The sequence below is a fragment of the Pseudopodoces humilis genome, chromosome 7, assembly GCF_049639895.1.
Source record: "Pseudopodoces humilis isolate 2021_Gansu_Grassland_sample_001 chromosome 7, ASM4963989v1, whole genome shotgun sequence".
Classification (NCBI taxonomy): Eukaryota; Metazoa; Chordata; class Aves; order Passeriformes; family Paridae; genus Pseudopodoces; species Pseudopodoces humilis.
In genome coordinates, this window is record NC_142206.1 from 18,824,133 (window position 1) to 18,848,531 (window position 24,399).

The window sequence follows — 24,399 nt, forward strand, 5'->3', positions numbered from 1 at the left end:
TGCTAGCTCCAGGAATTTAACTTCAGTGTTTGGCAGTAGCTAATACTGAGTTTGATGACTGCCAGAGAGATCCTGTCTCCCCTTACCTTTCAGCTTGCAGGACAGGGAACATTCCAGATGCCACCTTTTATAGCTGGGGCAAAAGTTAGGCCTGGTGTTTCATGGGGTTAAGCAATCTGTTCAGTCTGTCTCACCTCAATGTCAGGCAGCAAATCCAGCAATCCTGTTTGCTTTGACATCAAAGTCTGGGAAAACCAGAGAAACCAACGTAAGGGCTTTCTATTCACCCAGTTTTCCTTTTGTGCTACTCTACTGGCCCTAATACGCATGAAACCTCACTGTATGTCATTTGAGGTGGGGCATTTCCAGTTTCACTTGCTGCTGGAACCATTCAGCATAAACTCATTTTCCTGTGCTTGTGTTTTGTTGCCAAGAACATGCCATTTTAGCAGTAGCCACTGTGTCTCAGTGACTTGTTCTGTATGCATGTTGCACCCACAGCTTGTCAGAAACAAAAATCAGCTGACTTCAAGTTGAGGATACTTATTTATATTTTAGACTGAAGTTGACCCAGCTGGGTATTGGGATTTTTCTTTTTTCCCAAAAGGCATCTAAAACTACCTTGATAAATTTAGTTTCTGTTATCACCTAAAACCAGCATAAATGGGATGGTAGATAGTAAGCTCTAACTATTCTGTAGCTCATTAGGTAGCAAAAGAAAAAAAAAAGAGAGAAAAAAACCAAAAAAAGCTGATGATGTTTTGGGTGGTTTACTCTTTTACTACACTGCAAGGAGGGAGATCTTGCTTCATCTTAAACAACGTTCAGATTTATGGCGAGTGCACCTGAAGAAGGAAGTCTTCAACCAAGTATTTTGCCCCTACACAGTTCAGAAAGCTGCACCCTGCAGCTCCATTCTACTGCAGAAGGCAAAGAAGGTGCTGCCTTGTCTGTGCTATAGATGGGATCCCAAATTGCTGTTAGATGGTAACTGAGAATTGCTTTCATCACATGGCATGCCTCCAGCTGCTTTCTGCACAGAACGAAACACAAGAGTGAATATAGCTTGTGCATATTTGTTTGTATTTCTGCTTGCTGTTGTGCTCTGTTTTCTGGTGTTTTAGATCTGCAGAGAGTCATCTTACTCTCACTGGGGAGGCCTGTTTGAATTTAAAGTTCTCAAAGAGTGAATGAACTTTGTACAGCTTGGAAATTTGATAGGCTGAAGGCATCTGTCCTGTTTTTCCTGGACCTTGGGTTTGCAATGTCCTGTGAATGCCCCAGGGTGGGTTGGTTGGTTTCAGGGGTGGTTTTGCTCAGTTCTGGTAACGCCCTGTGACATTATTTTTGGGCAAACTCTTCCTCAGTTAGAAAATAACCTCTGCAGAGCTGTTGAGGGCACACCAAGCATCACCCTGTACCAGGAGAACTTCACAGGGTGCAAACAGCAGTTACCCTTTCTTATCAAAACCCCTTTGCTAACCTTCCCATCTGCAGCATTCAACTGCGACACAAAGGGCCCAGTCACGTTGCAAGCACTTTGGATCCTGAAGAAACCACTTGGCAAGGCTTGTCAAAATTTTGCGTGACAGGAGCCTACTGGGCTTTCGCTGCAAATTTGGCACCCTGTGGTAACATTGTTCCCAGGTTTTAAGTTTATTTTTTTAAATTACTTTGACAAAGAGTATGGCAAGTAGAAAATAGCAAATTTTGAGTCGTGTCTGTCAAAATCATGTGTTTGTCCACACAGCTTCAGCTACAAGTAAAGGGCATGGATTAATCCAGCTGAACTTTGGATTTTACTGACAGAGAAAAGTTACTTTCCAGGAACAAACAGCAGATTAATGAGGATTACAGGGTTCCAGCAGAGAGAGAAGCAAAGGCCCACGTGTATAGTGTCCTAATTCTCCTTAAAAAAAAATTGTGGCAAGCTAGGTTTTCCCATGTATTATTTCTTCAATATTTGCTTAAAGTGCCTAAGGTATAGTTGCATAATGAGCAATTATGAAATTTTCAGCTGCCTCTCATTACATATGCATTTTAGTTGAACTTGTGCAATATTCTTGGAATAAGTATTTGGCAGACTATCCCTTCTGGCAGCTTCTCCTCATCCCCCTCTTCCCTTCCCCCTCTGTTGACGAATGTCCTTAGTTTGTTTTTTGTTGTGGGAGATTCATAATCACATACAAAATCACATATCACATACAGTAAGTCTTTGCAAGTTTATAGGGTGCTTTAAGTTTAAAGTGTAAGTCGGCACCAGATGATGATCATGGAGGTCACTGAAATTTCTTTCCAAGGTGCAATTGTGTGGGCTGCCCTTGAATTTTCAGGAAATGAGCTTTATAATTAGTGTGTTGTTGATCACATTCTGTATAAATAATGTAAAAGGATATTTGGAACGATCTGCAACTTAAATATAGGAGTAGGATTTGTGTAAGTCAGTTGTGCTGTGGAGGAAAAATAATAAATAAACTGACTTAAGGCTGCTTTTTCTAAACAAGTCCAAGTATACTTCACATATTACACTTTATTTTCCAGTTATTGGATCTGAAAGATGCAGTATTTAGTTTATACATGAGACATTTTCTCATAACTGATACATTTTTGTGTGTGTGCTTCACTTTTCAGCAAAGAATTAAAAAAACATATGTAATGTAATAAACTACTTTTATCCAGAAGATATTCTGGACAGGTTTACTGAAGCTGGCAAATCTTATAGGGAGAACAACTAATTTAAACTTATTGCCACATGCTAATTAGTTGTAAAAATCTCAAAGAATTGTTTTTCTATAAATATAAATGCATTTCAGAAGACCTAGTTTATACTTATAAGTATAATAATATGAATATATGAGAACAGAATAGTTAAATTGGTATAGAAATAAGGAATGCAGAATCCCCTTATTTGAAAGAACAGATCTACAATCTTAGATCAGTCTAAATAGGCAGGGGCATAAATAAAATCCCTTTGATTTATAGTAGTGAGGGAATTAATTTCAGTGGGGTCTGTATCTCCTACACTTTTTATTACATCCTATATTTTTTTTACTTCTGATAAATTAGTGAATTGCATCCTTTCCAGCTGCAGGTGCTACATATCTGAAGTGATATGCATCACAAGATGTTGACATACAGTATGTTCATGTTGAATTGGGCTGACAAACCTCGTGTTTGTCCCTGCAGTTCATATCGCTCTGTTCAGCACTGTGTCCCTGCAGCTCCTTTGGATGCTGCCACTTCCACTTTTCCTGTTTGCAAGGCACTGTTCTTCCGACTGGCAGTAAGCTGTGTTGTTGTTGGAGTGGCATGTGTGCATGTTTGTGGCTGTTGGGTAAGTTTTTTTGTTGGGGATTGTCTGTGTGGTTTGTGAGCATTCTATACCACTGTGTTTTTATTAATCTGAAGTAGCTGTTGGGCCTCTGTATTGCTCTGTGTTTAGCTTGAGGAACCAGCAAGCATGAATGCTGTTGTAGGTGGATGGGGATTTTTTTGTTTTGCTTGAAGGGAGCTGCTCAGCAAACTTTATCACACGGGAGCTCTGTTTGTAGCAGTGTCCAAAGACCTGGTGTATAACCAACTATCTTTTAAGGTTCTGGAGGGGTATAATCTGTACTGGTGAGCTTGGGACCAGATTTACACCAGGAGCCACACAGCCAATGTAGAATGGATAGGAGGAGTCATTTGGAGGGAGGACTACCTTAAAATGTTGCTACAGGGTTCTTTTTTTTACAAAAAGAGTGATAAAGTACTGGAATGGTCTGCTTGGAGAGGTGGTGGAGTCACCATCCCTGGATATGTTAAAAAAAAGACTGGATGTGGCACTCAGTGCCATGGTTTAGTTGAGGTGTTAGGGCTGGGTTGAACTCAATGATCTTGAAGGTCTCTCCATCCTAGTGATTCTGTGACAGTTCTTAGACTTTGTTAAGACTGGTGACAAATCAGTTATGTTTGCTTTTCCCAGGGGGACTTTGCTGGGATGGAACACAGACCTTCTGGGAGGGAAGAGAGCTGTCTCTTTGACTAAAACAAATTCTAATTCTACAAAATTATATAAGGTCTCACAGGGCTGTGTACCTGTAGGAAGAAGAAGGAAGCCTGGCAGCCAGGGGAAGAGGATCTTTATTCTCTCTTGCTTAAGAATCCCCACTCTCTCATCTGCCTGTTGGCTCTGTTCTGCTTGCAGCACCAGACTCATCACCAGATTTGGGGTCAGGAGTAACACCTCAGTTCACACTCCCAGGGTTGTTAGTGGAGTCTCAGCTTCCTCTGCAATGAAGAATTTTCTGCTCATGCATATTTGGGATGATCTTTCTTGACTAACTTGCTGTCATAGGAAGGACGTTGCAGTTTGTCCATCCTTGTATACTTGTTGAGATGAGATCTGTAATGTTCAGCAGGTCAGGCTGGTGAGTGATTTCAGATCTTAATGGCTTTTAGTGAATTTAAACTCTTCTGAGTCTGTTACATGTTTCTAAACCCTGAACTGTGGCTCAGGATTTCCTGATGGGATACTACCTCTTTCTGGAACACAGAAATATAGCCAGCCTCTACCTGCCCACAAACAGTGCACATATCCTGTTCAGCAGCATAGAGCCTTCTAGCTCCACTCTTCTAATGACAAGATCCGTTTTTGTTTTGCTTACTGCTTAATTAGGCATTTCAATATGTTATTTTGCACCACATGAGCTTTGTTTACTTCTAAGAGGACTTTTGCCAAGTGTGGGAGCTGTTGAAGAAAATCAGATCCAGTTTCACAGAACGAGATGCTTTAGTTCAGAACGGAAGAGTCACACCTTTCTGCTCTGAGCTAAGTAGAAAGGAAGTGTTCACGGAGCAGAGACTCACTGACGAAGGGAGGAAGATAAACTTACGAAGGTGAATTTCCTCCTGTCCCTTTTCAGTGTTAGCTGCCAGGTGAACTTGTATCTGAGCCCTGAGCAAGTGAAAGGTAGGACAGTGTTGAAGAAGAAAATATTTATTATAAGGAACACACCCAAGCTGTGGCTGCTTCCATCCTGTGTTCAGTAGTGCTCTTGGAGATACATAAAACTTTCCATTCTTCGGCAAAATTTTCTTGAGAATTTTTTTTTTTTTCTGCTGTTCTGGATGGGGTGGGAATGTGAAGTGCCTGTGCAGTTGAATGATGACCTAGCCTCAATTAGTCTGGTCTTTATCACCTTTTGGCTGAAATGCAGCAGCCCAGTTGACAGGGGTGTGGAGGCTTCAGTCCTCAAGGTAGGTAGCGTGTGTCCTTAGCAGCATGAGCTGCTATGAACACATTCTTAATTCTTTAAGCTGAGATTTCCCAGATAACTAACTGCAAATCAAATTCAAGATGCCAGTTCTTTTTTTCACAGCCTAGACCATGCATATGGAAAAGGCAGCTATGTGTCTGAAGGGAAGAATGTTGTCTGGGGTGCTGTTGAGCATAAATGGATTTTCCACAATAAAGGTGAATCTTTTCTGTAGTAAAGAGAATTTTTTCTTAGAGGTCGTGCTGAGATACTGGATTAGCCTTCTCTTTCCCCCTGACCCAATTTTCAGGAATGGAAAAACATCAAGGAATTCTGTTTCTCTGTTCCAAGTGCAAGGTTCATATTAGTTGACCTTACCTTCAGCATCATAAATAACCAGAAATTCTCATCTGTAAAGAAGTAGAGCAAAACCAGCCTTGCAGCAAACCCCCATTGTGTAGAAGCAGTTGCAGCAGGGACTTGTCCCACCTAGATGATACTGGAGATGATGTGGCCTGTGTTAGTCATGTCACTTAATGCACTAGTAGAAAGATCTCAAATAATGTTTTGATCGAATGAGAGCCCTTCGTGGGACAGTTGTGATCAGAGATTCTCTTAAACTTTTATATGCCCTGCTTGGTACTGTATCAAATAGCTTCAAATTGAAAAAATACACGGTTTAAATACTGCCAGTTTAAATTCTCCTTTGAGTCTTTCCACACTCAAATTTCTACCAGTATGAACTTAAATTAATCTATAACAATTTGTGATTTATTAGAGCTGCTGTATTGCCATAAAGATCTCTAAATCTTGTGTAACTATCCAGGAACTCTTTTGTTTTGTACTAATCTTTCAAATGGATAGCTTAAAAAAGAAGCAACTGACAGGCAGCTTCTAAATTTGGTCTTTGTGGAGTGTTCAGAAATGACTTCTGTATGTGCAGTTTTTGCCATATTTATCGAGAGGAAATCCTGAGGATGTATTAAACTACAAAGTTGAACAATTATTTGAGTTTTACATGTTTGGGGCTCTCCTTTCTCCCTGAAGAATTATTTTAGGCTATCTGGTATCAAATCACCCCTTTCCTCTTGCTAGGGAGAGAATTCTGCTTTACTTCCATTGCTGGGATCGGCTTCCTGTATTTAAAAGGGATTTTGTATGTAGTGGTACAAAGGCTTCTGTTCCTAGGAAGTGTGGAGATGAGCCCCCCTTTAAGAGAACCTGCTGTATATTCTAGCACAGAACAAGTATGTGTTTTTCCAATTGCTGAGAAAAAGTTGGCTTCTATGAAAGTTGGAGAAACTTTGAGTTTGTCAGAGAGAGGTCATAACTTGGTAACCTTCTTGAAATTACTTGCTATGTTGTTTGCCAATAGCTATGAGTGATTTCCTTTAAGTACTGTTACCTTTTATGCTTTAACTTTCCTGCTTTCTTCTACAGTTTCCCAAGAAAAATGGTGAATTTGCCATAGATCTTATCTCTGACCTAGAGGGAAGGTGATTTTTGCTGCCCTGGAGTTGTGGTCCTGTGAAAACTGTCTTATAACAGTGTTGAAAGAGTCTTGTTTCTCTGACATTTTGAAGACAGTTGTTGCCAATATGCACAGTTTGTCACCATAGTTTGGGAACTAACTTTTCACTGGGAAAAAGTCCTTCCCCTGCTCTTGCTTGAACCCTTTCTTGGTGTTTAGTGACCTTAGGTGTGAACTTCTTAAATGAGGAACACAGCTTTTGCCAGAAACACGAATTCCGGCCTCCTATTTCAGCTTTCTTGGGTCATTTTTTTTAAGGCCATCTGCATTAGTGATGGCATTTCACAGCACCACAGAACATCATATTGGAATGTTCCAGCTGGATTTTCTTGAGCAGCGCTGGGAGGGCAGGTGATGGTACCACAGGCGCCTATCAGCACAAATTTCTGCAATTTTTGCTTGTGGATGCTGTAAGAAACAGGAAACTTGGCATGCTGGGCTGGCCTGGTGAGGTTCCCATGCTTTTGAAGAACTCACACTACAAATAAAGGTGTGGAACTTGCTTTTCATGCCACATCTTATTAGTGAAATTTTGAAAGCTGTCAGTACCATTTTTAGACTCATATCACCCAGGCCTAACGAGAGAGAAATCTAACAGACGTACATGACAGCCACCACCAGCCTACCCAAGTTCTCCCAAGATTGCCTGCAGTGGTGGGAAATTTTTCTGATAAATGTCGGTAGTGTGGATGAGACCAAAGGTTTTTGTGTCTATTTATCCTTTCTAAAAATTCTTCAGTGCACTGATGGGATAGCAGTCACTCAAAGGAAGACTTCCTTTGCTTGGCTTGATTGACCAGAGTCATTCTGTGGGAAAGGATGCTAACTTATTCTAAACTGAAGGTGACCCTGGCCTTTTTGTGAGCAATAAAGACATAATAGAGGCCCAGTTAGGGTTCAGCGGAACCCCCACAGCCATCTGCACACTTCATTGGCAGAAGTGGCTTTCACTTGAACTTGCATTTGACAAGTGTTTTCTGTCTCCTTCTCATTCAGAAGGGTCCTTCAAAGCCAAGTAATTGAAATGCTTTCACCCCTCACTCCTTTTTCTCCTTCCCCCAGACTTGCTTAAATTGCAGGGCAACTGGCATTCAGTGTTAAATGAGTAAAAACGCATCCACTTCCAAAGCTCTCACTTTCCCTTCCCAAAGGGAAGTTTCTAAATAAGAACCCACCCTCTTTTCCACACTCTACAGCACCAGCTTCATAAAGTAAAAGTTGGGGAGAAAAAGTGTTTCTGTTGCAAGATGAGTTGCTGTTTTCCTTCGTTCATCTATTTTTTTTTTCCTGTTTTTTTTTTTTTTTTTTGAGTTTTTTTCCTCCCCCCCCCTCATCAGGCCGGACTTTTTGAAATGAAACACAAATCAGGTCTCTGGAATAAAAGGTTGTGAGTATGCCTTGTGGCATTTGGAATGAGGCTATTCACTGCCTGAATGACTATAAATAGAAAGCAAGGAGCTGCGTATTTCTCAGTTCAGACTCCCTGCAAAGAAGCGCCCTTCCCAGTTAAAGGGTGACTTTTTGAAAGAGGCCTTGTTCCTTGAGCTGAATTGAATTGCTCCAGGAATTCTTCTCCTTGCAGCTTGCATAAAAGGCGTTAATCTCTAATTTATTTCTCCTTTTAAAAGGCAGTGTACTCCATCATAAATGTATATTCTTAGCCATGTTGCCAGATATGCCTGTCTTGTCTGTACAGAGTTGCATGTAAAAAAATTCTGAGTGCAGAACATTGTTCTCGGCAATTTTTGTGCCTCAAAGCTTTCTTTTTGGCTCTGGGCCAGCTGTCGGCTTCCTTTTTATCTGGTATTCATTCTTTAGTGAGAAGGCTAAATTAGCAGCGCTCAGGTTTTTGTGGCTTTTTTTTTTTTTTAAGGGATCGAGGAGCAGAATGGGAATTGTGATTGATTTTTATAATAAAAGATTTGATTCTCCCAGCACGCCTGTGATGTTGCCGATGGTAAGAGCTCCAATAGGTTACTGTTGCAGGTCTGCAGACAATTTGTTTGGCTGATTTGGCTGTTAAAAAATGCTGATAAATCTCCCGTCTTGTGCAGTTATGTAAATTTAGTGCAATCATTTTTCTTCTGCTTCTCCTTTTCAGAAGGACTGAAGTATTGAAGAAAGACACATAGTAGATGGGAGGAAAATGTTTGACAGGTTTGTGAGTTGGCAGTGTTAGCGCTCAAGCTGTTGGATTGGCTTTTTCTCTCTTTTTCACCCCTATTTTCTTTTTTTCCTCTCTTTTCTTTTTCTCCTCTCCATTTTTCTTCCACTCTTTCCCCTTTTTTCTCCTAACACAGTGGTGTTTTGTGTGGTGTTATTTTGAAAGCTGCTTCTGATTTTCTCCTCAGACCTTTTGTTTCACATTTTTTTCTACCTTCAAAAAACTAGCAAGGGCAGCCTTTTTCAGAGTCTTCTTTTCCCTGTTCATAGATTTTAAAGAATGGGTCTATAGATTCTTTGCATTGCTCTTTCCATTACTTATGGAAACCTAGTTGTGGGAGTGGTTTTTCTCTTCCTTTGTTTAACAGAGGAATTAAGACTGACAAATACCTTGTCTTTTTTTAAAGCCCAGCCTGTGCATGGTTTGCAGTGGTTTTTGCATTAGTGCTAATGTAGAAATGAGAGCTACAGTGAACAGACAGGAAATAAGGGGAGCAGTGTGTCAGTGCTGTTCACATTTCTAGTAGAAGGGAGGAAAAGCAGAAAAAGAAATGTGCTCTTCAGCAAGACCAGGAGAATGGTTTTTAAGCGGTCACCAAGCAGACTAAAGAGATGAGATTCTACAATAATTGATTTCTTTGTAGTTTTCTAAATTGTAAATTTCTTGGCTTAAAACTGATGGCCAGTGTCACTCAATTGAGTGTTTCATAGCTGGACAAATGAATTACAAACTTTGTAGAGAAATGAAGTTGAGTTGATCGTTTCCTTCTCTTGGTTCTGACTATTGGGACATCTTGATCCTTGTCATTTCATCAGTCATTTTACCTCCTGTCTGTGTTCTGGTTTCTGTCTGGGGTGCTGTGTGTTTCCCTTGTCACCTTTATTGTCTGACTGACTTCCCCTCTGATGGCTCTCTAGTGTCCTCTTGCATTTACAGCTGGTGTAGGTATTTCTGTCACCTTGCTTTCCCTCAGGAACCTCTGGTGAGCCACTGGAAGAACACATTGGGCCCTTTTTCATCTTTCCCTGTCTCTAGTGACTTCAGTCCAACTTTTGAGGCCGCTTGGTAGATGTCACCTACCATCCACTCACAGCTGTAAAATTTGCCTTGTACTATTCCCATCTTAGATTATGTTTTTACAGTAAATTTTCTCCTGCTTCTCACTTTGCTTCATGGGATGTTTTACCTTTTTGAATCCCCTTGAGCAGAGCTCTTAGTTTAGAAAGACAAGTGATTACTCAGGTTATATTTTTCCAGTTATTCATCTGAGTTGCCTTTGCGTTCTTCACTTGACTTAAAGTCACTTTCCAGCTAAAGAAATATGCATTTTTTTCCCAGATAAAATATTGCATTGGTTTATTTTTAATTACGTTGTCCACTAGTTCATGATTATATAAAATTTTGGATCACATGCTTGTTAAATTACTGATAAGATGATTTTATGTGTTTAAAATTAAAACATTGTGATTTTTTAAATGGATGGCAAGGACAGAGTGCATTTTTCTCCTAGTTATGGGTCTGGTTTTATTCCTTGTTAAAATAGCGAACTTTTTTGGCAGATTTAAGGCAAGAATAAACTTTCCAGGAAGGACATCATTAGAACCTGGTTAGTTGCTTCTAATGTAAAACTGGCCCATTTTTTTCAAATATTATTAATATTTTAGTCTTATTTTGATAACCCCATTGCTGTCACCTAGCAGGTGAAGCACTGGAGAGGCCCTAGTCACAACAGCTGGGTCCTTTGAGAGAAGTCAGGTGAGATCTGTGTCTAGGAGAGTAGAACTGGTTTTTGTTCCTCTTCCCTGGGGTTTCTCCTTATCAGGCTGGTTCAAGCAGTGAGGCTGTGGGTCCAGCTGTCCTGCTGTCACCTTCCATTCCGGTAGCCTGCCCATCTGTTTAAGACCCCAGCAGTTAATACAGATCTACATGAGCCCCACTCAAACCCCATGCCTCTTGCAAACATCTAAGAATGGATCTCTGTTTTATCAGATAATCAGAATTAACAAACTCCATGTGTCAATTTCACCAATGTCTATGATGAAAGATTTTGGTTTCAGGTCTTGCTTCCCTTAGCAGTTAGAAGGGTTTTACAAATTGTGCTCAAACAGTGTGGATGGTCAGTCTTCTAATTTACCTTCTGGTCCTCTCTGCTCTTCTGTGTGAGTGTTTCTTAACCCAGAAACCATGGCTGTTTGTCTCATCCAAATTCTGTGCTACCTGTGAACAATAAAAGTGATGTAATTGTCCTTTCTAGTGAGGTAAAATATAAATAAAAGTGTTTATTTTATTCTAACACTGCTTTTACTGAATTCTTCTGTGTCCCTTTGGTCTTGTCTTTGCTTTACTTTTCTTCAGTCTGACCCTGTGAGGTAGCAGTATTGTTAGCTCTCGTGGCTCCAGCTGCATTCCTGTGGGAGTCAGAAGGTTTCTGTCTTGTTTATAACCAAGAAGACCTATTTACCGTGGCCACATCATGACATCATTGTCTGAGGTGATACAGAAAATTCTTTCTTAAGAGGTACTGTGTGCCTTGTGTGTGTATGCAGACTCAGAAGGATCTGGGGTTAGGAAGGAATATTCCCCATAATTTGCTGTCTAGCTTGATATATGGTCCTGTTCTGGTAGCATGGTATAGAAGTGGGAGCTGTGCATCTTTGTGGTGGTGTAGGTGCCATCCACTTTGCCTGTGGTGTGTGGATGGGTGGCATTCAGTGCCACTAGTGGTACCTCAGTGTGGAGCAGTGTATGAATTTACCTGAACACTGTGTTCTTAAATGGTTTTGAGATGGACATCTGCAAACCATTTAATGAATTGGTGATTTGGCAGGTGTCAGAGTTTTTTATTGGAAGGGAAAGCAGTTGTATTTCTTTTTCAAAAAACAGTTCTGTGCTTTCCACTGGTAAATGGTGTTGTCATACAGCAGCACGGGGTGATCTTACATATACCTTGTTCTAATTGTATAACCCTTTCTGAACACTCAAATTCCTGGTGCAGGTTCATCCTCACTGGGGATAAGAGAACTATCCAAGTCTGTTGTCAGATCAGAGTATTAATGGGTGGCATATTATTAATTCAAATCAGTAAAAATGGCTAGAAGAGAAGCTGCAACCAGCAGCTGAATGTACTCCCTGCATGTAGCAACATGAAGCAGGACCCGGACTGAAAGCACAGGAATGTGCCTTTGATAAAATGAAAGTGCGATATTTGTCATGAGTATTAAAAAGATAATTGTTTGGGTTTGTTTGCACAGCTCCCACAAAAATAATGTCAGCTTAAGCAAATTTTCAACACGCAGCTTGTCACTGCCTGGACAGCTTGTGTAGAAACCTCTGCAGCTGGGAAGTCTCGTGCCTGTGAATTTATGCTCAGATTGGAAGTTACTCTTGAAGGCTGTGCTGTGCTTTGGAAATTTCTGCTAGTCCAGACTAGAAAAAAAGTGCAAGAAATGTACATTGCCCTGCTGAATTCCTACTTAAAAATAGAAAGAGCAGTCTAAGGTGGGACATTACTGTAGTGAATTCAGAAATGTTGGGCACAGAAGAATGAGCCAGATTCTTGCCAGATTCCCTGGGGAATCTTGGAGGTGACAAAGGTCAGAACCAGAACTTTCTGAAGATTCTCCCAGAGGAGTAATTGCAAGACTCCTGGGTTTGGGGTTTTGCTTGTTTTTTTTCTTATAGGCTGGTTTTGCTTAGCAGAGGTTTAACAAGGTCCAGCCCTGGATTTGTTCCCCTAGGGAGATACCTTTTTTTTTTCCCAGCAACTTTCTAGAGCGTCTTGTGAGGCAGTGAAACATAAGTACTTTCCATTTAGAAAAGGATTAAAGTTTGCACCACCCAGTTATACAAAGTTGGAGAGCTCTTGTTAAGGGCAGTGATGTTCCATGCTTAACTTTACAGATTATTAAACTGAGACATTAAGTGAACTGCTGGGAGATGGTCAGATTTGGGACTTGGGCCAGCCTTGGAATTGGGAAGGTTAGGAGTGTGGAAGACATCGTGTCCCTCAGCCAGTGCAAGGGCCAGAAAGGTCATTTGCTCCGAGCACTTGTGTTATCCTGAGAGCACCATCACTCCTCCTTCCTTCAGTATGAGATGTTCCTCTGCTAGTGGGCGTTTCTGGCAGAGCTGCGCTGGGGAAATCTTCCAGCGTAAAGTAGATCCCCAGGGGACAAAAGTAGGTGGGACTTGTGCTGACTTGCTGCCAGACCTTTGGCTGAGTGTTTCAGCATCTTGTGCCCCTGCAGTGGAAGAAGGTTGGTGTTTTCCAGCTTGTTAAAGCCTTACTAATTTAAGCTTTATGAAATGCTTCATAAATGTAAACTTACTGTTGCCAGGAAATGAGATTTAAGTCATCTTTGCAGAGTGCTACCACTCTATCCTTTGGCCTCTGCTCTTTCTTCTGTATTGTTTGACTTACACTTTTAATGCTCTGATCTTGTGAATCCACCTTTGAGAATTCATGAGCAGACCAAATGATGAAATTGTTCTTGGTAGAAGCATTTGCCTTTTGCTTCTGGCATGGCCATACAGGCAAGAAAAGCAGCATCATCTTCTCCTCGTCTTTGACATTTTGTAGTCATGCCATTATGGAATGTGGGTCCGTGGAGTTTGTATGGTGCTTATGCATGAACGGGGTTTCCTTTTGGTGTAACACCCTTGGGACAATTCTACCTTGTCTGTCACCTCTTTGTTCCCACTCTGGAGACAGTTCACAGGGTGGAGGAATCCCGTGTGTTCCACAGAACCAGTGCACTTGATGTCATCCCTGTGTGGTCAAGAGCTCCTCATCCATGGTTTTTGCTGTCTTCTACTACTGAGATCCACAAGACAGCTGTCCGTCCTTTTTTTTTTTCCTTCCCTTGATTTTCATGGTTATCAATTACCTGTTGATTGTGCTACAATGTATGAAAATCACTGCTGGCTGTTGCCATTTTTAAGAACACATTAAAGATCCTGTCAGTCTGTGCCTTCACTGTCTGTTTCCTGGCTTTTGAAAGTTTGGATTTGTGAAAGCACAGGACAGCTTTGTCTCAGTGCAAAGTTAAAGTGTTGGTTTTGTTGGTGGATATCCTATCTTGACAAAGAAGTTGAAAACACATAACAAATGATTCTCAAAAGATAGAAGATTGCCAGCGAGGTTTGAGAGGATGAAGATGGCTGAGGTCAAAGAGGATTTGCTGCTATAGATTGATAATAAAACACAAGTCATTTAGTGATGGAGCAGCAGACAGACTTCTTAAACATGTCAGATAAATCTTGTCTTCAAAGTGGAGTGGCTATGAGTTAATTCCTTTTCTTCCAGCTTAAACTTGGTACAAACACACATTTTTCTGTGCAAAACCAAGCATTTGTATGAGAGGATGAAGAGGCCCTTTGCATCTGTACGGTGTTAATGTCTGACAGGTTTATGTCAGCACATGAGACTCAAACAGTTTATTCCAATAACATCTGGGTCCTTGCTCATCTTTGAGCTCTTGAGTAACAAATCTATTGGTGAATCAACTTGAGAACCACTGTCTTTTTCAGCCTTGGTGATTTAAAGTAAATCGACTTGAGCTTCTCCATTAGAGACTTCAGCAAAAAGTGAAATTAAATTAATTTTGCTAAGTTCTCAGATATCTTCTGCTTTGGAGAGGTGAGTGCTGGACAAGCCAAAAGCATCTCGCTTGTCAGCTTCTCACCCTGGTATCTTTCCAAATAAGTGGATTAACGTTTTCACCCTAGCTTTTTGCAATTACTTTTGTGTCCATGTTGCAGCTTCTTTTGACAGCTCCCTAGAGAACCAATGGAGTAGGCAGTGCCAGCTGTTCATGGTCAAGGGGTAAAAGAGAGTCTCATGTGTTGGATATAGAGTTGGAACTCTGACATGGACATTAAGATACAGGCAGTAGAAGGTCATGGGAAGTCTCCTATCTATGATCAGACGAGCTTCAGCTTCCTTTTTGAGAGGAACTTCCTTTGAGTATCTAATCGTTTACTGCATAACAGCTGCATAGTCCAGGCATTCCCAAAATCTGAAATATTTTTTGTGTGGAAATGGCCAATTCTTTTATAAAAAGAATTAGGGTTGGATGTACTGAACAAATTCACCACAGGCAGTCTTTGAGTAAATTAGCTGATTTTTTTACTCACAACTGACATGAAATTGGCAAATGTAAACACTATGATCCAAGTCAGGAAACTGTGTTACACTTAATATAAACAAACAAACCAACCTTCCCTATATCCAGAGAAACTTCTCAGACGATAAGCCATCAAGTCTAAACACAGCCTCAAATTTAAACAGGAAACTGATATTTTTGTAGTCACAGTGGCTGCCTCCTCCCATGTCCTCGAGCTCAAAACCCCCATACATTTCCAATAGATGCATGGTATGGTTGTTAAAAATGCTTTTAAGTCAACTTGGTATCTAGGGGTAAAAATGTCATTATTTTGGTCTGTTTCAATGCTCTCTCTTGCTTTCAGCCTTGTTTAATAAAACCAGGGGAAGAGGTTCTCCATGAGTCTGTACCTCTGCTGACACACAGGGTTCTCTGCAGCATCCCTGTGACCTGGCTTGTCATCCTTGCTGCCAGTGAGCTGGGAGCTGAGGCTCAGATATGGCCTTAAGCCATTTTCTGTAGCAGGTAAAACCCGAGGTGTTCAGCTGGGGCTGTCACAGTGCCAGGCACACGGGACTGGGGAGTGTCTGTCTATCCTTACCCTCTGCTCCAGGGAGGGGCTGTGCCACTTCACCGTGGTCACTTGGGTCATGAGACATTGGCACAGTGGAGCCCTGTCACCCAACAGAGCTGTGAGGTTTTATTCAGGTGGTATTTGCATTCCCTAAATAAAGGAGCAATTGCAGGAGCTTTCTTAGTGAGTGATTAGAACAAGTGCTGCTCACTGGTTCAGAGGAAAAAGCCAGCTTTCTCACACACCTGTGAGTGCAGAGCACAGCTCTGGCACCCCAGGGCATCCAGGTTCTCCATGCATTGTCTGTGAGCCCTCTTCCTTCCATAGCTCTGCAGTGGGTCTGACTGTGGGTGCTGAGAGGTTGTAAAAGTGCCTTTTCTACCAGATCTGGAGTGTCACCATACCATTGCCCTCTCTCCCCTCTACTTTCACCCTCATAATTTCTTTCCACCAGAATATTATAATTAAACTGGTCAAAATTTAGTGTTGAATAAATATGAAGAGACAAAGCTATACCCCAAGCAGATCTGTTCTGAAAAGGAAGCTCTAGAGAGTCCACAAATTATTCTGGAAGGGTCTTCTCCCCTTGTAAGTGGCACGTACTCTAATTTTAAAAGATCCTCGTGTTAAAAGTAAATGTTTAAATGGCACTGAGAGCAATTTGTGAAGCTGAAATGATAAAAGCCCCTGCAGCTGGGAAGCAAAGCTCAGTTTAGCAAGACAGATTTATTTTCTAGGCTTTTGTACAGTAAGACCTGGTACATAGTTAGACTTAAATTTACATGGGAATGAGCTGTGTCAGAAAATTCATTTAATGGTGAGTTTGTTTTTATTTTCCTGAACAGTTATCTCTATCTTGAGTACTAAGTACTTGACCCAGGTGAGTAGCAGTGAGATATCATTTTTCTGTATTGTGGATATGCAGTTTAATTTTTGCCTCTGGCATAAGTGCCTAATTTCAAGATTAAATAATTGCAATAGTTTGTGTATTGACTTTGAGCTTCTGAAGGGAGAAAATAGTAGTGCTGTAGTTTTGTGGTCTCAGCATTTGGATTAAGAAGGTGTAACAGGAGGTATACGTAGTCCCTTGGTTAAATTTTTTGTATTCCTTTTAAAAACATGTTCAGCCAACCCTTCTCTTCAACTTCATCCTTTCTACCCTCTCATCCACTGCCTGTCAAGGATGTAAAACTTATGTCCTTATTTTTGGTAGTTCCTGTGTGTTTTTTTTAAAATGTGTCCGTGGCAGTGTCAATCTGGAGGCAGCAGTGGCTCCTGTGACCTCACTGATGCTGCATTACCACCCATGTGAGCTACAGCAGTGTGTGCTGGTGTCCTGACTGTTTTCTTGCATGCAACGTGGGGATAGCTGATAGCTTTCTGTACAAAGTGTTTGGATCCATGGATGGAAAGAACTGAGAGAGAGGCTAAGCACTGTAGTTTGTGAGTGGAAAATTGACCTCTAGTTAGCCTCCCCCTTCTTCTAAGTATACACTGTGTTTTGTTTGATAGTGGAAATCTAATCCTTTGGGAAGCACAAATTCCTATAACAGCTCTGATATGTATAAATAAACCCATATTCCTCATTACAAACAACATCAAAGCAATCACAGTATGGATTAAAATACACAACCCACCCTCCTCTGTACTAATATGCAGCAATGCAGAGTTCAAATGAAGCCATTAGCAGTATCTCCAAGTATTTGGCAAAAGCAACCACACTTGTGTAGCTACAGGCGATGAAAGTCCCTACTACAAAAAGGGAGGGACAGGGGGAGTAGCCTGCATTGATCTAATTAGTCAATGAAGCACAAAGAATGTAAAATCTCATTATATATCACCAGGAAAATTTGGCTTGAGAAGTAAAGAATATGAAACTGCTTTGTCCATGGGTGGGTTATTTGTGCCTTTGAATCTTCCAACAGGAAACAGGATTTCTAAAAACATATTAGAAACACGCACATGCACCTACATGCACGCACAGAGAAATATAATATATATATTTTATATATATGTGTGTGTGTGTGTATCTGTGTGGATACATAGGCACACACATACATATAGCCAGATCCTAAAACTTCTCAGCCCTTACTCAAGGTGTGTTTTCATGAGAAAGTTCATAATATGGAGAAATTGAAGTGGGTTTTTTTTGGTTTTTTTTTTTGTTTTTTGTTTTTTTTTAATTTGGATTGCTGATGCCAGTCACAGCCTGAAAAGAGTGTGTGGGTGTTCCAGTGTTGCTAAACCCAGACCCAGGGTTTGTCCCATTGCCCCAGGCAGTGCAGCTCATGCACGTAACAGCTCTTCTTCCTAAAGATCTGCTTAAAAGTGAGGACTTAAAATGACTTTTTGTAGCTTGCTTTTTGCTCTTATCTTTGAAGCCTTTCAGGGATTCATATTACATTTTTGGAATTTCTCTGAAACCCAGAGTACTTAAAACATTTATATTGCAGTTTAGGCCAAATTTCAATGTCAGTCAGTGTCTCCCAAGAGCTGAAGATAAAAGTAAAGTGCCAAATAAATATTGCAACACCATTCCCCCCCCCCACCCAAAGAAGAAAAATTGGAAGCCCAGCAAAAACAGCCCCAAAACCCCACAAACCTAGCACAATACCCAAGCAGCCACCCACAAAGCCCCAAAGCTAAATAGACAAAACAAATGGGGAGAGGAAGAGACACAAGCACTGAAATGAAGAGACTAGTTCAGTCTTGCAGGTGGCCAATAGCAGGAACAGAGGAATTCATCCTACTTCTTCCTCACAGAGTAAGACAGAAGGTTTGTGAGTCTCCAGTTTTTAGAATCAGGAGGGATGGTGTTTGGGGAAGATGAATGTTAACACTGCAGGTGCAATTAGTGATTTAGCTCTCGATTGCTTATTTTTTAATAAATATTTAATGCTGGCTCTGTTCCAGATGCATTCTGCTCTGCCCCTGCCAGACTAGGCTCATTTTTGTTGGCCACTTTTGCATCTGTCACCCTGGTTCTGCTTTGCTCCTTTCCTTTGAGCTCTGCTGCAACGAAAGTTCCCTACCAAACTCATTTTTCTCTCTGGTTGAGGGTGTAATGTGGATCCTGGTCATATCAGCAGTGACTTTGAGCCAAAGTCTAAACCTAACTTTAGAAAAGAAGTTGAATATTAGTGTCCATTTGCAGGCCTGCGAATTCGGTGGAGATTATAATGAAAATAAAAAATAAAAAACATTGCAACTACTGAGGTTGCCAAATGAGAATAACTTATGTAACACACACCTTAGCCATGGTTCTCTGGAGCTGGACTTGTCCCTTGAGTCAGGGGCTGGAGGGGATGGTTTATACTCATGAACTATGAATGCATCACGGTGTCTCATTCTGAGTATCTGCTGTGCTTTTGCAGCAGACTTCTTAAATGGAAAGGCAGAAGGTAGCTAAAACAGACTGTCTAGCCCTTTTTATGAGCAGCTTTGTTTTAAAGTTGGCTGTAGGAGTGAGTGGAATATTAGCTGTGGTATGTTGAGGTGGACTGCATTGTGACCACACAACTGAAAAAGGGTGCTCAAATACTTCATACAGTTTGCAAAGAGAAGACAGTGACTGCAACACCAAAATCAGATGTTACGCTTCTTTTTTTGTTGTTGTTGTTTATTCCCTTGTAAAAAGTGACCTCTTAGAGGAGATGTGCACTTCTGCATTGTCCACGTGTGTACGGATAGAGGAGGTGTCTGAGCCTGCAGTCACTGCGGGAAATAAGTAGTGCCATGAGCAGGGCAGTGGGAGCCACTGCGACCATGGCCTTGGCTAGGAAGTTCTCCCCTGCCTCCCAGTCATATGCTTTTTCAATAATTCAGATGACAAGGCAGCTAAGCCATTTGCTTTCATTAACTACAAGCTCTAGGAAGAAGAAATTTAAAGTATGCAAGTGCTTTCCTAAAATTAATGTAGAATAAGAAGAGGATAATAATGTATCTGATGAATATTTGTTAACTAGTAGTCTGTTCTCTTGATGCTGAGTCTGATACCCATGTCTCAAACTATGATCACAAGAGTTTCCTGAGCCTGTGCAGTACTGAATGACAGAAATATATTTGTTTTTCTCTTTGGTAACAGTCTGTTGTTGTCAAGAGGTTTTTTTCATTACTGTGTCAAAATGACATTTAGATCCAGGACATTCTCGGTGTGAAGTCTCCTGCTACTCTGACATGTGGCGTGCAGGTTTGCCCAACTACAACAATTCCTCAGATTCTTCTAATGTGTTACAGTGAGTTTTTTTAATGGAATGAAACCACATAGATATGACAAAAAGTCTTCTGTAATCTGTGATGATACTGCAGATTCTCTTCCTCTTTGACTACTAAATATTTTGTCAAGTATATGAAAAGGTGTGGGGCTATGAAGAAAAACAAGATTTCAAGAGTGGGTTGTCACTTATTTTTACTTCAGAATATGCTTACAAAGACTATCTAGAAAGATGCAGCTTTAGGCTACATGTGGGAGACTTTACTCCTGTGGGGTGGTAATTACCTCTAGATAGCAAAACCAGACAGAAATTTTGTATTGTTAACTATACATAAGTTTTAAACAACATTTGAAAAAGCTAAGTTTATCCTATAAGACTAAGTTCTGAAGTACTTTTTATTTTCATCTGGAAAAGAAATTAGAAGTTCTGTAACTTGCCACAGTGCAGCTTTTTTTTTTTTTTCATTAATCCAATTATATCAATCTTAACAAAAAAAAAAAAGTGGGCTTTTTTTTTTCTCTTATGGTTATGTTTGAGACTTGCTAACATAATTGTGCCAAAAGGAGGGTTGAAGTTTCTTGTTTTATAATAGCGTTGCTGTTTTCAGAGCTGGCAGATTGTCTGCTCACAATGGATTCCGTATGTGCCGGAGACCACAACGAGAAGGGATTTACAGAGTATGAGCTGGAGTGCAAATAGTGGAGGCAGCAAGCACTCATCTCCTTGTTTTTTAGTTAAAAAGGGCTTTATTAAACAGCAGTCACACAGAATCCCAGGATGGTTGATGCAGGAAAGGACCCCTGGAGGTCATGTCCAGCCTTCATGCTCAAGAAGGGCCACCTGGAACTGGTTGCCTAGACCACATAACTTCTGAGTATCTCCAAGGATGGAGACTTCACAGCCTCCCTGGGTAACCTGTGCTATGGCTTGGTCAGTGTCACAGTGAAAAAGCATTTCCTGATGTTCAAAGGGTATCACCCAGGTTTGAGTCTGAGTTCATTGCCTCAGGTGCTGTCATTGGGTATTACTGAAAAGTGGCATGGCTCTGCATTTTTTACTCCTTTCCTTAAATACATTTATGAGATGCCCCCTGAGCCTTCTCCAGAACAGACCCATCTCCTTCAGCTTTTTTTTTTCCCCATGAGAAAGATGTCAATCACCTTTTGCTGTACTCACACCAGCACGTCCACATCTTTTTGTGCTGAAGAGCTTGGAACTGGACACAGTACTCCAGGGGAAACCTCATCAATGCTGAGTAGAGGAGGATGGCCTCCCTTGACCTGCTGGCATCACTCCTCCTGATGCAGCCCAGATTGCCATCACCTTCCTTGCAGCAAGAGCACATAGTCTCCACCAGGACCCCCAGATCCTGCTCTGCCAGGCTGCTTTCCAGCTGGGTGGCACCCAGCATGTGCAGGTCCCTTGGCATTGTTCCTGCCCCTCTGCAGGGTATTTTGGTACAGTCTGTGTAAATTGTCATTGACTCCACCACAGAAAAGGCTACATGAAAAAGTAGTGTTATGTGGGCCTCAAGTTCTGCGTGAATGCTTTGTCCAAGGGTAGTCAAGCTACCTGTGTTCATAAGATGTAGCATGCATTACACCCACAAAAATAAATGAATGACTAGTAGATGTAGTTCTTTACCATAGTTCTGTCATTTTCAGCAGTTTATACCTTTCAATTGTTTAGGAAGTCTGAAACTGGAATGCAGGAGAAGAATGGGCTGTTCTTGTGTTTCAGGGTGGTTCAGTCTTAGGTTGCCTTGCTTCACCTGGACTTTATTCCTCAGCACTGTAACTGAGAAAGGACAGGACAAGTTTCAGGTTCTACACTGAATCAAATTCTTTGTCTGGCTGTTACAGCCACAGAAAGGCATGTGCTGGCAGAGGCGGAGATGAGAACAAGCTGCAAAGTTTGATGTGTAGGAAAGGTTCTTGAACTGTCTCTTCCAGTGGCTGAAAATGATCATAAAGTTGCTGGGCTATTGTGCAATAAATTTGTACCCTCAGCTGCGTTAAGAGAGGCAAACTAGCATCTTAAACCTTTACTGCTGGCTTCAGTTTTCTCAAGTGGAGCCAAGCATTCACCTAGGGAAAAGAAGACTTAACACTTCTTTTAGATACCTGGGGAACAACACTGGCTTTTGTAGCCTTTAATCCAAAGCAAGAGGAGAATAAAATCTGAGAACGTTTTCCTAGGTGTACCAAATAGTGTTGCACTGGTAGCAATAAGATCCAGGAGAAGCAGTTTCTTGTATTCACATACTCCTTCAAGAAGCAAGCAAAGAGAGCTGGAAGTCATCATATGCATTTCTAGTGGTACTAACTTGAGAAGAAATAATACTGTTTGAATTACCATACTTCAGTTTTTTTCTTGGCTGAAAAATGCTAGCATTCCTTTTTCTTTTAACACAGAAGTATTTTCAGGAAACATTCTTTCATTATGTAACTGTTTTCACAGAAACAGCTTTTAAACTAATTTTCCAGAAGAATGTGATTTCTGATATTGGGTATCTGACTCCTGAAGAGACTCTTCTGAACACCCTTGCAACATCTTTCATTTCTGCCATTGGTCTCTTCTAAGCTGAGAATATCTTCATTAAGAAGTCTAGTCTATTCATTAAGAAATGAGAAAAAAGTTTGCATTGCTTTAATTCTGTGTTACTGAGACAAACTGGGGGATTTTTTGTTGTTGTTGTTTGGTTGTTTTTTTTGTTGTTGTTCTTTAAGCCTTAGTTCAGGATTTCAGGAATTTCATGCAGAATTTTAGAATTTTTTTTGTGTGTGTGTTCTTACAGGCAGCTTACCAGTGATTCCTTAAAGCTTTTTTATTGCTCTCAGAAGGTCCATCAGTTTTAAATAAAGCTTAAGCATGTGTTTCTGGTTAATTGAAAACTTTCTGTACAAGTATTGGAAAGTAGACTGATAACATGACTGCAAATAGTTTTGTTTAATTTAGAATACGCAATTTTATACTGCTTTAAAAAACACAAAACACTAGTGTTATGCCATATATTCCTAAAGATAATGACATGAACAAGTGCAGTAGCAGGGTTATGTCTTTATGTTCCAACCCTTAACATTCTATGATTATGTGTTACTTTAACAGATTTGAGAATTGCATCCAGGCTGGATGTTGTTGTGCTCACTGCTGCATATGGATATCATATTTGGAGTTCCTTCAAAGCCTGCACTATTGGACAGCATTGGCTTGACCTTTTCACCTCTTATTTCTCTATCTATTGAAAGTATTAGGAACCAGAAATGTCATGTCCAGTCTAGATGGAGACTCTGTCTGCTGTTAATGTGGGACACAGTTTTGGGTTGGCATTTATCAGTTCATGCTGTCTCTCCTCTTGCACTTGGGAGTTGTATTGCTTGAAGAGACATTTGTAAGACCTCAGCAAGGAGCAGTGAGTGTAGCTGGTGATCTCCTGTGATGCCTCTCTTTCCTTTAAGAGCCTGAGTACTGCTAAAATCATATTTGACCTCAGGGGCCTTGAGGATTCCAATTCGGAGATTCTTCCCCTCCTAATTAGTATCAGAAGGGAGGAAGTACTTTCCTCAGATGATCATTTCTACCCTTTCTTTCTAAGTCAACTTTACTTCTTGTTCCTTTCAGGACTTTCTGTTAAATACTGAGTTAGAACTTTAAAAGGGCGTGTGGGCTGAGGCCAAAGCCCATCTGGTCCTAGTTTCTAACTCAGTGAACCAAACCAGGTGTCTATAGAATAAAAGAAGCTGAGTGTGCATATGCTATTTACCTGAATAGCTCTCTTGAATTTTGATTATTTTTAAGCTTGGGGGCTTTTCCTTGACGTGGCAGGGCAACAATTGATCCATATAGTTCAGGTGCCTGGGAGATAGGAGCATTTCTGCTTTTGCCCTTTACCTACATTAAAATACACTGTTAGAGGAGTGTGTTTGTGGCTCACATGAAATGCTTTACTTTTTCATCTACTACTCCATCACTTTTGCTCTAGCCTGAGCTGCCATGGGAGCAGCTGTTTGTCTGCTACAGAAAGAACTCGTTTAGAAATAAACATCCTTGAAAAAACAAGCCCTCCAATCCAAAACTGTGAAAATGTAGTTACTGGTGTTTCATTGTCCTTCTCTTGTAAATCCAGTCTCCTGTAGTAGCAGGTTTTCAGTTGTGCTGCCCTTCAGGGAGGGAGATACCACCATTAATTAATTATTTTTAAAATGTAGATTTCCCATCTCCACCAATTTAAAACCAAATCCTGGTGTAATGCTGAAGCCTTCTAGACTTGGAAGCATCATGTTGAAGTCTCTGGTAAGATGAGGTTTTACCCCAATCCAGTGTTTGCACAGTCAGGGCAGAAAGACAGATCTTGGAAGGAAAGCAGGTGGAATCATTGCCTCATCGTTTAGGGTGAAAAAGCTGTGCTCTTCTCCCTGGCATTAGGGTCCTCACCTTTCATACATAGCAAATAATTAGAAAGCAAGAGTGGCGTTTTAGATTTTAGTTTTTCAGAGAGAAAGTCATTAATTGGCAGATTACAGTTGAGATTGGTGTTGGGTCAGTTCTCATTGCTTGGCTTTGCAGGTGTATCCT

The 24,399-nt window shown here is 40.8% G+C and overlaps 1 protein-coding gene across 2 annotated transcripts in view; it reads left to right on the forward strand.

The window, feature by feature from the left end:
* The window catches only part of LRP5 (LDL receptor related protein 5), a 137,107-nt gene that overhangs the window by 67,977 nt on the left and 44,731 nt on the right, over positions 1-24,399 (forward strand). The gene's annotated exons all lie outside the window — the stretch shown is intronic.